General features: G+C 42.0%; 1 protein-coding gene across 1 annotated transcript in view; it reads left to right on the top strand.

Moving 5' to 3' along the window:
- DAB1 (DAB adaptor protein 1) overlaps positions 1 to 13075 on the top strand; it is a 666637-nt gene that overhangs the window by 30221 nt on the left and 623341 nt on the right. Inside the window, exon 6 of the mRNA XM_079982111.1 lies at positions 11869 to 12034. The gene's annotated coding sequence lies outside the window, so the exon portion shown is untranslated. The remainder of the gene's footprint in view (positions 1 to 11868; positions 12035 to 13075) is intronic.

The raw sequence follows: 13075 nt of genomic DNA, 5'->3' as shown, positions 1-13075 counted from the left end.
ATACTCCAGTAGTATCAGCTTCGTTGAACACAATGGGACTTACTCCTGATGAGTCACAAGCTGTAAATAGAAAAGAAAGAGTTGCATATTGTTGGATCATTTGTATGTATGTGTTTAGATATCTCACAATAACGAGACCTATAGATGCCCCGGGAACATAACTGAACATAGTCTGAAACTATGGGAGCAAGCCCCATTGAGCACTTTGGGGCTTGTCTCTGAGTAGTACTGAACTGCCCTGATTTCCAGAGAGGCTTCCATGTTAGTGTATTGCAAGAAAAACAAGCCAAAAGCTTATGCCACGAGAAATGTTTTAGTTTCTAAGATGCCACAAGACTCTCTCTTGTTTTAATTTTGGTGTTCATCAGAACAAACATCCTGGCCTACCTTTCACCCTGGCATTTGTCCAGCTGTTTCTCCTGGACCATCACAACATTTGTTTCCCTAAAATCTCAGGGCCAAGAAAATCTTCTGTATATACGACGCAGGAAGAACGATTGTAGGAGTTGGTGAAACAATGAGAGACAAATAGAAAACTTAATATGGTACCTATTGATCAAGTACATATATGGGGGCCACCAGGTGGCGCATTGGAAGATGGCCGACAATAACATCTCTCCGACCCACACAAGGTAATAAAAAGGCTTCTATGGGAAGTATGCAGCCTTCCTACCCCCCCCCCCCCAGGATATGGGGGGGGGACAGCCTTGCCAGCGACGTCCATAATGCAGCCCCGGATTCGAAAGAAGGGGGTGCAGGACGTTTGGCATTTGCCCTCAGTGGGTTCGGCGCTTCCTGATGCTATCTCCAATCAGCACCCTGGTTCGCTTCAGCTCGAAAATATAATTGGAAATATATAATTGGAATGAAGCTGAAGCACTTACATCAAGCAAAGGTCGAGAGATAAGGTTGCTGATTAATGCATCTCTGTGTTGGGAGAGACGGGAGGAGACAAATAAATCAAGCAAAGAACCACCATTACGAGACTGGTATGTGCGGAGCGAAAAAAGAGGGGGGTGGTGGAGGAAAAAACTTTTATTTTCTTTGCCTCATGTGAGTATTTATAAACCTCCACCCCAGAGAGATGAATCGTCGTCTTTTACTAATCGTAAGCAAGAATTTAAGAGCTGTGTGGAGTGAATTATCGATTGAAGAGAGGACTGGTAAATATGGAGTGCGGAGGAAAAATTCTATGATGCAGTTTTTAATGGCATCTTGTTAAGACAGGCTTGTTGAAGAAAGACGAGGGGAGGAGGACCAGGGTCATTGGAATGTAAATGATGGGTTGAAAGTGATAACCTGGCAGAGTCCCTTTGTGATATATGTGGCAAGCTTGGGGAAATTAATAGGACGGACCGAGGATAAATTTTTTGAAGAAGGGGAGGAATGGCGGCTGTCCTTATGAGATATGACCTTTGGAGTGTGCAAAACCCATGCAGATGTTGTTTGTTCTTAACCTGCTTGCGAAGATTATCAGAGATTGCAAAGAAAGGAATACATGATAACAACAAGAAGATGAAGAAGTAATAAGAGACTATCTGGACAGATCTGGATAGAACCGTTTGATAAAAGCAGTAACAGAAGTGATGTTTTGATTCTTGTTCAGAGCTTGATGTAAGGGTACCCCCAACAAAATTTAAAAATCTGGCTGTATAATTTGGAAGTAATATGATTTGGAAATAATGTGATTGGATTGGCCTGTTAATAAAAAAAAAATATGTTTTGTTTTTTTTTAAAAAAAGATCAAGTACATATATACCTTTTGGATCAAGTGTCTGTTTGATACTGTGGGTTAAGGACTTGACTAGATTTGTTGTTGTTGTTGTTTAGTCGTTTAGTCATATCCGACTCTTCGTGACCCCATGGACCAGAGCATGCCAGGCACTCCTGTCTTCCACTGCCTCCCACAGTTTGGTCAAACTCATGCTGGTAGCTTCGAGAACACTATCCAACCATCTCGTCCTCTGTCGTCCCCCTCTCCTTGTGCCCTCCATCTTTCCCAACATCAGGTTCTTTTCCAGGGAGTCTTCTCTTCTCATGAGGTGGCCAAAGTATTGGAGTCTCAGCTTCAGCATCTGTCCTTCCAGGGAGCACTCAGGGCTGATTTCCTTAAGAATGGATACGTTTGATCTTCTTGCAGTCCGTGGGACTCTCAAGAGTCTCCTGCAGCACCATAATTCAAAAAGCATTGACTAGATTACTGAAGTCTTAACACTGTATTTTTCTATGCTCTTGCACTGAATGACTGACTTCAGCCTAGCTGTGTGAACAACTTTTATTACATTAGTCCTTAGACCAAAGCAGTGTCTAGCCATGGATGGATATTTAAAGCCATCTTGGCAAAGGGTAGATGGCTGGATACTACTAACATAGAATTACATAAACTTCATACGGTGTGTGGGATGTATGTGTAAATGTGATAACTAGAAACCCTGGAAAACTGACTTTTGACCAACAAGTCATGTTCAAAGTTAGTGTTCTAAAATCCACGCTTCCAAATGTTAGCAAGGCCTTATATTGCTTGGCAGTGGAGTGGGCTGGGGGGGCATTATTAGATATTTCCTGTGCTTTTTCCCATCCCCAGAGCCCCCACTTGATTTTCTCCACAGTGGCACTTCTTTCTATGCAAACTTTGAAACATCATCTCCATTAATTCAATCAGCTGAAAGCAGAAGTGTAGCGAAAATCTAATTCAGCTCAAGTCTTGCTAATTATACCCTTTGCTATTTTTGCACACCAGCCACATTCCAGTCTTGTCCGTGTTTGTATGCCGAAGACACTACCAATGTCTGCCCTAACAAATGCACCTCCGGGAGTTATAATTTTTGATGCCTGGTGCAGGCAAAATGGCTCTGGATCTAGAGAAGATAGCATTTCTTTCTTGTGTTTCCTGTGCTCTGTTAAGGATCGTGTTAGGGAAAGGGAAAGATCAGGGCGATGTTGCCAAAAGAGAGTAAAAAGGAGAGCACAGATTTGCATCCCATCTGCTTGTGTTGATTTATAAGTATAGATGTAAATGTAGAAAAGATTGCTTTAACTGAAATGGAAATCCAATACGTCTTAACAGGTGACCTCCTGTGTATGCTTGATTGCCAGGTACTAACTGTTGACTGGCAACTTCAAGGCCCCTCCCCTTCCTTCTTGTGTTTCTTTGAACCAGACTTGGACCAGAGAGACCTTCCAATAGAGGACTTTTTCATGTGCAGAAGGACACATGGACATCCTAGGAGAGAATGTAATATATGGAATCAAGGCAGGACTATGTGCCAAGTGGATGGAGGAGAGAATGTGACCATGAAGGTTACGTATTGATTCCCAAGCCCCTGACTCTTTTGTGAAAGTTTATCCTTCTACCAACCTATTCCATGCTGAGTAGGGGGAAAGGTAATGAGTGAGAAGTTTAGGGCCCAAGCATGCAATGAGAAGGAACTGACCCTAGAGTTCTCAGGTAGCAACCTCTTGGCCTGTAAGCTCATTTGAATGAGGAATATAAGGAAGTTAAATCATAGATAATGGAATGTTTTTCTGTTCTGGGCAGCCTTCTACCTGAGGAGGAGGGGCTTTAAAAGTGTGCACCTGGCTGGCTGACATGATCTGCACTTTCAGTGGATCTCAGATATCTTTGAGAATGCAGGACTTTGAAGGCACTGACTGGGTCTACTGGCAACCCCACATCCAATGGCTCTCTGCTGTACCTTCTCAGGCAAGGAGGCTCCCTAGAGCTCCCTCTTGCCTAAGGAGGGAGGTCTTTGCAGTTATGGGCCGAGTTACCTGACAGCCATGACAGTGACTTATGGATGCAACACATTTCCAGAATGTTCTTGTTAGGAACAAGTCTGATTTAGACTGTGTCCTAGTTGCGTTAGTCTGATTCCTAGTTGCGTTAGTCCTAGTTGCGTTAGTCTGATTCCGCAGGAATCTCACTTGAGGACAGGGCTTGGAAACCTGAAAAAAAGCCCCAGCACACCTGAAGAACTCATTAAGCAGGCTGACTTACCCAGTCACCCAGCACAAGCTCATATATTGTACCATAAATATAGGCGTGTCAATTTCACCTCTGGCCCCAGGAGTCAAAGCTGGATCTGGTGGGAGTGCTTGTTTGGCTGTAAGGAGGCTCCAGGATCATAACTATACTCAAAAGTAGAGGCTTTGTCAGGACGTAAAGGTGGCACTAAGTGTATCTGGTAGCTTACCTAATGAACAGGAAATTGAGGATCTGTCTGTAGTTGCCTAAAATAGGAAAAGGAGGAGCTGGGTGTACTTGCCTGAAAATCGCTAAAACAATAGCTCTTAATATGTTTCTCTTGGGTAGACCTATGGGGGTTGTCTTTAGTACCAGGTGTCCCTTGATTAGAGCTCATTTATCTCTGAAGTTGCCTTCACCACTGTGATGCAGTCACCACTACATCACTGTTTTGATCTCAGCATGTGCAGTTCCTGATAGAAGGAACTGAGCCTGGAAAGCTCCACGGAATTTCTCCACTATGTCAATAATGATTGCTGGATCAGCCTGTAGTACAAAATAAGGGTAAGCTCCACACTGTCTGCTCTTTCTCCCTCTTCATCTACCATCTTGGATCTGAGGATGGTGCAGCTGATGTTGTATAAGCCTGTCCTGCTTCCTCTTTCTCCTCCTGCAGATGTGCCAATTACTGTACCCTCTCATTATGATATCAATGTCTTTTTCTGGTGTCGGTGAGGTTGGCAGGCCATGGGCACCTGAGATATACTCTAAGTAGTGACAGCAGCAGCATCTACAAAGGAACACCTCTGCACTTGCTAGCTGGTGCAACATGTGGAGTTGGGTGTGGCATGCTAAGCTGTTTCCACAAGGGCAGGAAGGAGAAACTGCCTGAGCACCACTGACTGACACATGCCATTCATCTGTTCTCAGAAATAAGACCATGATATGTGCAAGTAATGAGGATCAATATATGACATCCTTTTGTGAGCACCAAAATATGGATAGGTTAATGCAGGGCAGGTAGTATAGCAAGACAAATTTTGGATGCAGATGGGCAGGGTACTATACCATCTTGCTGTACAAGTATGTCCGAGAAAAGGTTGAGGATAACAGAGCTGATGTATACACCATACATTTTAAGCACATTATTTTCCTCCAAAGCATCCTGGGAGCTGTAGTTTGGTAAGGATGCTGGGAATTGTAGCTTTGTAAACAACAGTTCTCAGGATTATTTGAGGGAAAACAATGTGCTTTCGGTGTGCATTGGAAGTGTGGTGTATATGCAGCCTAAGTGAACATGAAGTTGTGTCCTAGTTGCGTTAGTGTGAATACGGCCATACGTCATCGCTGTCTTATAAAGCAACTGAAGAATTTCTTTCACTGCCATGTGTGAAATAATTACCTTTCATTATCATTAAATAGCAAGGAGTCTCCCAATTCAAAACTACTCACAGTAAAACCAGCTCCCTTGGAACCCTCTTTTCTTATGCCAGAGATACAGACATTACTGCAGCCTTTAACAGACAATGCATTTTACGGGGAGAAATTAGAAAGGGCAATAAGAAATCAAGAAAGCATCGAATTTCTTCCTTCCTTGCATAATCAAAATCCTGTCTCAGGAATCCCTTAGTCTGCTTAACTCCATTGCACTTGAGGAACATTCCAATCTTATTCTGTTACAAATGCTGCTTGGTTGTAAATGAGTGTTTTAATTTGTGGGATGAGAACCCCAGCCAGCAGAGCACGTTAACGTATAACAGCTCTCCAGCAACAAAACCAAGCAATTACCTTGAACACTAAAGAATACATTTGTGAATTTCTCCAAGGGCTTGTTCATATTAGACGTTGTCACCACCTGAGAAGGGAAAGTGATGAGGCAAACTCCCTTCCCCTACGTCCTCCTCCTTCCTCTGGCTAGTGATTCAGGGTGGGGTGGGATATGCTTTTGGAGGAGAAAAACACCACCTGAAGGTAAGAGCTAAATTGGGACTTCATTTAGTACATGGAAAAGAGCAAGTGCTTTTTCAAAGCATTTGAATTCACTCCTATTTAGTTATTTTATAAATTGAGGCATAAGATCATATGACCTTGAAATGAAATAGCTCAAAAACCTATGGGCAAGGGAGAAGGTGGAGATTATGTGCACAGTTCATCACAAATCACCTTATTTCTTGATATAATGTGTTTGTGGAGGTACATGCACAGATGGTGTTCTCTCTGGATGAAGGACATAGCCAAGCACTCCACTTTCTCTCTTGGGCTGCATTTGACTGCGCATGTAGTGAATAGCTAATCTATGAGCACAATTCAGAGACCTCTAGCCTATGCACCTCAAGTATGGAACTCATCCTGATGCAGGCCTTTGCCTATGCTCAGTGCATATTTACCTTGAGAACCAAAGTGATGCAGTTGTACAGTACTTGTGTGCACCTCAGGAATGAAGTGGGCACCTCACCATGGTGGGCGTTCTCCAGTCTTCATGTCATTGTTTTCACAATGCTTCTGAGGAGCCATTTGCTGCATATGTGTGGTACAATCTGGGCTGAAGAAGAAATGGTGCCCTTTTGCATTTCTCTTTCACATCAGCTAATACAATGATTCCTTTGCATGAATTCGTATAACTATCTACACAAATTTCCAGTTATAGATAGGTAGCCGTGTTGGTCTGCCATAGTCAAAACAAAATAAAAAAATTCCTTCTAGTAGCACCTTAAAGACCAAATAAGTTAGTTCTAGGTATGAGCTTTCGTGTGCATGCACACTTCTTCAGATACACTGAAACAGAAGTCACCAGACCCTTCTATATAGTGGGAAGGTGGGGAGGGGTATTACTCAGAAGGGTGGTGGGAATGGGTGATTGGCAGATAGCTGTGATGAGCCTGTTGACATTACCCTTCTGAGTAATACCAAAAGAAAATGAATATAATAGGGCCTTACATCATCTGGATTTTTTAAAAAAGCAATTAAAGGTACAAAGCAAAGTATCAACTCAAAATAAGAGTTTACAAGCTTATCTGTAGCTTTGAAAGTAGCTGTGGAGAGTGTGTGTCATGTGTGTGTTTTAAACCCTTCTTTTTGCCTATACAGTGGATGCTCGGGTTGCAAATGCGATCTGTGTGGGATGCACGTTCGCAACCCACAGTGGCGTGTCTGTGCACGCGCAGCTTGCGATTTGGTGCTTCTGCACATGCACAAAGCGCAATTTAGTGCTTCTGCGCATGCATGACCGCCGAAACCCGGAAGTAACCCATCCAGGTACTTCCAGGTTTCTGTGGTCCATAACCTGAAAAAATGCAACCTGAAGTTTCTGTAACCTGAGGTATGACTCTCTCTCTCTCTCTGTATGTATATATATATATATATATATATATATATATATATATATATATATATATGCTTCACTTGCTTCTCAACTGGAATGCCAATAATACATTTTAATATAGTGCTGCCACACTGGTTGAGGCTTGACAAAGTTTCCACTGAGAATTCATTTCTATAATTGAGTCAATGAATAAGAACAAAAACTCCTCTTTCTTATGAAATATTTCTACTAAACCTTTCAGTCTTTTCCCCATCTTGCCCTCATAAATCTCTGTCTCTGACAATCTGCACTGAAACTAACCTTTTTTTAGTGACTAGATCTTTTGTTCTTGCAAATCCCATATAATAATAGGCAACACACATTGCTCAGATTTGGGTTTATCAGAAACATCTTGGGAAAACACTACTCCTTTTCAATAAATTCATTCTGATTTCTCCCCAAACAACTTCTTACTATGGTATTGGAATTTTTTGTTTTTCCATTAGTTCCCAGGCTACTATATTGTTTCTGTGCATTTTTATTTTGTACAATATATAAAAATGTGTTTGCTTGCTTACAATTCCCTCTGGTGTGGAACACATTTAGCTGCATTTTTAAGGTCCAACCATTTTAAAAATCCATGAGAAACTGGGGGAACACCTGCATTGCTGCCTGTCTACAAAATACAACACTGAGGTTTTAGAGTACAATCCTCTGGCCACTGTCTGGCAGGGCCGAATGGAATATGCATGTAGAAAAGGGCAACCTGGAGCTGGTGCAGTAACTGGGCCTGGATCAAGCGCAGTGCTGTCACCTGGCCAATTCAGCCTCTTCTGAACTGGAACACAACATGTTTGGGGCTTTGCATTTTTGCCCACCCACAAATTTAGTGGCTGCAAGGGGAAAATTGGCACCAACAGAGTGATGCACTAATCCAGTGTCAACCAAAAGTGAGCTAGGTGGAGTTTTTCTACCTCTCAGAATACAAGAGGTCTCTAAACCACCCATCATTTAATCCACCTCTATCATGTTTCCCATCTCTTGCCTTTTTGAAAAACCAAGCCCCCCATACTGAAACATTGTAACTTTCCCTCATAAAGATGCTTCTTCCACCCATTGATAATTCTGATTGCCCCTATCTCAGGTAGGAGAACAAGGAATACCCTCTTCCTGGGATTTAGGAAACACCCCCTGCCCCCAAGAGCAAACACCACTGGGCAAAATTGTCTGAGTTAGTTTAAGGCAGCTCTCTGTCTTCCCTACTGTGATATAAACTTAAGTCATTTGCACCTTATTTCTAGAGACTAAATACTGGAAAGATGTTTTGCATGCAGTATTTTACAACACTTTTACAATGTTCATGCTACGTCCAGCAGTATCACATAATCTCCACCCACCCAATGTGAAATCTGTGTAGTAGCTGTAACATTTCCCCCAGCACATTGCAGGTGTGCAGACTTGAAATCTAGGTCACTACATGATCTATGTCATAAATGATTCTTTAATCTGAGCACTGTGTGAGCCTTGATAAGATTTGCTGCCTGGAATGCAAGTTTAAGGAAACAAAGGACAAAAGAAAAATCAGAATCAGACAAACCTTTTTATTTAAAAAAAATGCTGTTAATTGAGGATATGTTCTCTCTTTTTAAGGGAACTCAATAAAATAGAATACTGAAACAATGTAACATGTCTGCATGATTGAATTAGCATAACAAAGCATTTTAAATCAGTTGCATATTAACATTTGCAGAAAAAGCCTGATTCTGCAAAATGACCCAGCCTTAGCCCTCATCATTGTGTAATTATAATTACCCCCATTACACAATTGCTCGGAAGTAGGGACATACTTTGGGCATGCTGCTAGACCACCTCTGGACATCCACGCCACTGCAGTAAAGAAGCCAACATGTTAGTAGCTACTTACACATAGACGTATGCATGACTGGGACTCTGGTGTAACCAGGTGTTCCAAAAATTGGAATGGAGTCCGGGGTGAGCACTTGATAAGGTGTACGTTATAGACACCAAGTTATAGACACCAAGTGATGGACCAAGACCACAAGATCTCCTGCTCTTCTTTGTTGATTCCAGGCAACAAGTTATCATCTGACAACATTTTCTTCTTCTTCTTCATCATCATCATCATCATCACCACCACCATCATGATCTTTTCTTTGTATACCACACCCATCTGACTACCCACTCTGGGCAGCTTTCAATAGAATATACAAAAAACATAACAGAACACCAAGCATTTAAAAGCTTCTTCGGTTTCCAAGTGCATGATTTTGCACTTTTGACTTTTTGCACCCCCCCAAATTCAGTGTCTCCTGCCTGCTCTTCTGCCAGAGGACAGGGCTTGCAGCCACTCTTGTTCTCTGCTCTTGGATCTAGGATACCCACCCCATAACAGAGGAGAGTTGAGGATGTAGAAATCTTAGCAAGAGGGTTGTTAGTCACTTATTCCACTTCTTTTCAATGCTATTTGACACTGCCTGTACCTCTTCCAAGACTGTTTTTATACTTCTTCAGACAGGATCTTGAACCATCAAGGTATTTCATTATAGAGACATAGTAAAAAGTTTCTTTAGCTCCTTCAGGTGTCACTGTGATCAATGGCTGTCTTTTTCACACCCAGTTTCAGTATAGACGCCACAATGAATTTTACATTCTCTGTAGGACGTTCATGATATTTGGTTGGTTGCTTCATGTTTCAAATGCCATTGTTCTATTATTATTCATAGAGTTTCAGACTTTATAGTACCTTCTGGATGAAGATGGCAAAGTACTTTACAGACGTTAAGCCTCACAATATCCCTGTTACAGTTTATAAGTAGCATCATTAAAGCTGGCTTAATTTTTCTACTCTTTTGTGAAAGCGAGTGTGGGTTATTTTACAAGTTCATGGAAAAGCTGAATTTCTGCCAAAACATTTTGAGTTCAAATCACTGCAGTCAAAGGATTGTTTGCATTTCTGCAGAGCAAGAGTTACTGTGAATTTGTTTCTTGTTTAAAACACACAATACAAAATGTATTCAAAATACTAACTGTATATCAAAAGTGAATTTTAAGGAAAGGAGAGGACAAAAAAAGATTATTTTTTTCTAAATAATTTAAATGCTTGCGTGCTGCAAAAAATTAAAAAATAAACATGTTATAAATTCTAATAATACCAATAAACTAATTTTGCAATGGCATAGATGACAGCTCAGTTTCCCCCCCATTATAAGGTAACTAAAGCATTATACATTTGATAATTTATGAAAAGCCTCCACTATTGTGGGACATCTATCTTCGCACCCCACCCACTGCCATCAACACCCTGTCTTTGAAAAGGACAGAGTACATATTCTGCAATACTTTATCCATGAAACATTTAATGTGTCAAAGTCTTTACTTTCCTAATATTTAAATTCAGCCCTGAAGAATTTTTCGATTGCCCAGGAATCTGCATATTTCTATCGCAGAAATCTAGTTCTCCCTGTGTCAGCTAAAGATATATGCTGTGCAGCAGTCCCAACTCAGAAGGGACTGCCTCTTGCTTCCGGATTCTCTTGGCCATGATTGACAGCACAGATTACCCACTCTGTGGTTTGCATTGTTGATTGACAATTGGATGGGAAGTGGGAGAGTGACTAGAAGCTGGAGCAATTCCAGTTGCTGAGTTATGATGACCGTACTGTCACTTCACATGAAGGATGTCTGTCCTCTGATAGAAAACATAGCAATGGAGGAAGCTGCTGTAAGAGATAGCTATCTCATGCTCTGATGAGCATTTTGCTTCTTTCAGGAGTAATTTTTATTTTTATTTTTGCATCAGTGGAAGGCTGCTGCAGAGGGATTTACTGATGCTTTCTAATGGAATTTACTAATGTTTGTAACATTAATAGAACATGTAATAGAAACTGTGTCCAAATTGCCCCCAAAGAGAAATTGCCTTTGTCTACTCTTGGGAGGGTTTTGTCCTCCTGTGACCACCAATCTGACACATGAAATGTTTGCATACTCCATTTTACAGATTCCAAATGGTGATTTATACTAGAAGGCTGCATATAGGAGGCCAATTTTCACCTTATGAGTGGGTGGTGGTTTTTGTTTTTGATTACCTGGTGGTAGAAAAGCAGGCTATGAATGAATGAAATGAGGCTGAGATACACAATTGTCAACTTTCTCAAATTCTAACACCAACCTACAGAAGGAGGAGGTGGGGTCTTGTGGACAGACCTATAGCAGCCCCTCCAGAGAACTAAGCCTCTCCTTTTTTGCCCATTTTATACAGTTTATAGGATAAGATCCAATGTAGCATGAACAAGCAGCTGACTATACAAGATTTCTATTTCTCCCCCTTCTTACAGCCCCCTGCTTACCCCCCCCCCAAATCTGATCCAGGGGGTTGAGGGGGCCTTTGGAGGAGATTTTGGGGTGAGGGACTTGGATGGGGAAGAAGAGAAATTGAAAGCCCTGTTGCACAAGCAAGCAGACACCATTGGAAGTTGGCCATATTTTTTTAGCTGAGATGAGAAGGATTTAGTACTAAAGAAAATAAACATGCTTTTTTTTTTAAAGGAAGCTGAATTGATCTGTGTATATTTTTAATATACAGTGACTGGAGCCCTGACACGATGGTGGATGACTAAACAAATTTCCTGTGTAAAAGTGAAGAAAAGAGCATCCAACGCAGCCCCAAAATAAGCATTCATCTTTGTCACTGACTAACAGGAGTGTGAACAGATTTGATGGGATTTCATCTGCAAAATGTGCTTTTGGAGGTAGGCCAAGATGCATCCCAAAATATAAATAAATCTAGCTTCTTTAGAAGTGTGGGCAGTTAGAGCAGAGAAATAAACTGACAGCAGCATTAGTGGGCACCATTATACTATATACACCCACACAGAACAGATTAAGCTTTGGATTTTCTTCACCATGTTAAGTCCTACCTTGTTTGCTCACTAGCAGTCTTAATATATGTGAGAGCCTGTTGAAATCCACAACTTGGTCTAAGCATACATTTTAATCAGAATGGGAAAACGAAGGTGGTGTTATGGCTGTAGGATATGGGATGTTATCACGATTTGTCATCTTTCTGTGGTGAGCTCAAAGAGGCTATGCTGTTCTGCTGGGGCTCAGGACTTGCAGGGAATGTGGAAGCAATGAACAGGTCAAGTCCAATCAAAGTACAGTATCTCTAAGCAGGTCAAGACCTTGGGCAGCTCCTAGCTGTCCCTGCTGGCTGAGCTTTAGGAGATATTATTCTATCAGGCAAGTGTGTGCTGACAAAGCTACATTAAATTCTTCTTAATGTCACTGCCGAGAGCTAGGAACACCTGAGGCCTTATGTAGAGTTTGCATGGTCTATCCAGCAATTGGCCCCACCTGTTTGCAGAAATGGCCAAGTTTATTTAAAGGGCCCTTTGAATCTGCCAGTGTAAACTTCTATGCTGGGAACAGGATGGGGAAATTATTTCAGGACTTGTCCTCTGAGCCTGAGTGTGCTGGTCCCAGGGGTTAAACAAGAGGCAAGGTCCAAGTCCAGTCCGTAGTCGATAAAGCAATATGAAGGCAGTCCGTAAAAGTCGAAGCTGGGTGCAGGGCAGGGTTCAGGCAGGAACTGACAACCACCAATGTTACCCCCGCAACTTGGGACTGGGGCTGGCTGGCTTTTATCTGCCCCAAGGCATAGGGTGGCCCCGATCCTCAGGTGACTCACTTCTCCTGGCCTGGAGGCACGCACTCCTCTTGCGGGAACTTAGTTCCCTCTGCCTCTCTGCCCTGAGCCTCTGCAGCTCAGGAGAGGCTGAAGGGTTACTGGA

Source organism: Podarcis cretensis (genome assembly GCF_951804945.1).
Source record: "Podarcis cretensis genome assembly, chromosome: 6".
NCBI lineage: Eukaryota > Metazoa > Chordata > Lepidosauria > Squamata > Lacertidae > Podarcis > Podarcis cretensis.
This window is presented reverse-complemented; position numbering and strand designations above follow the sequence as displayed.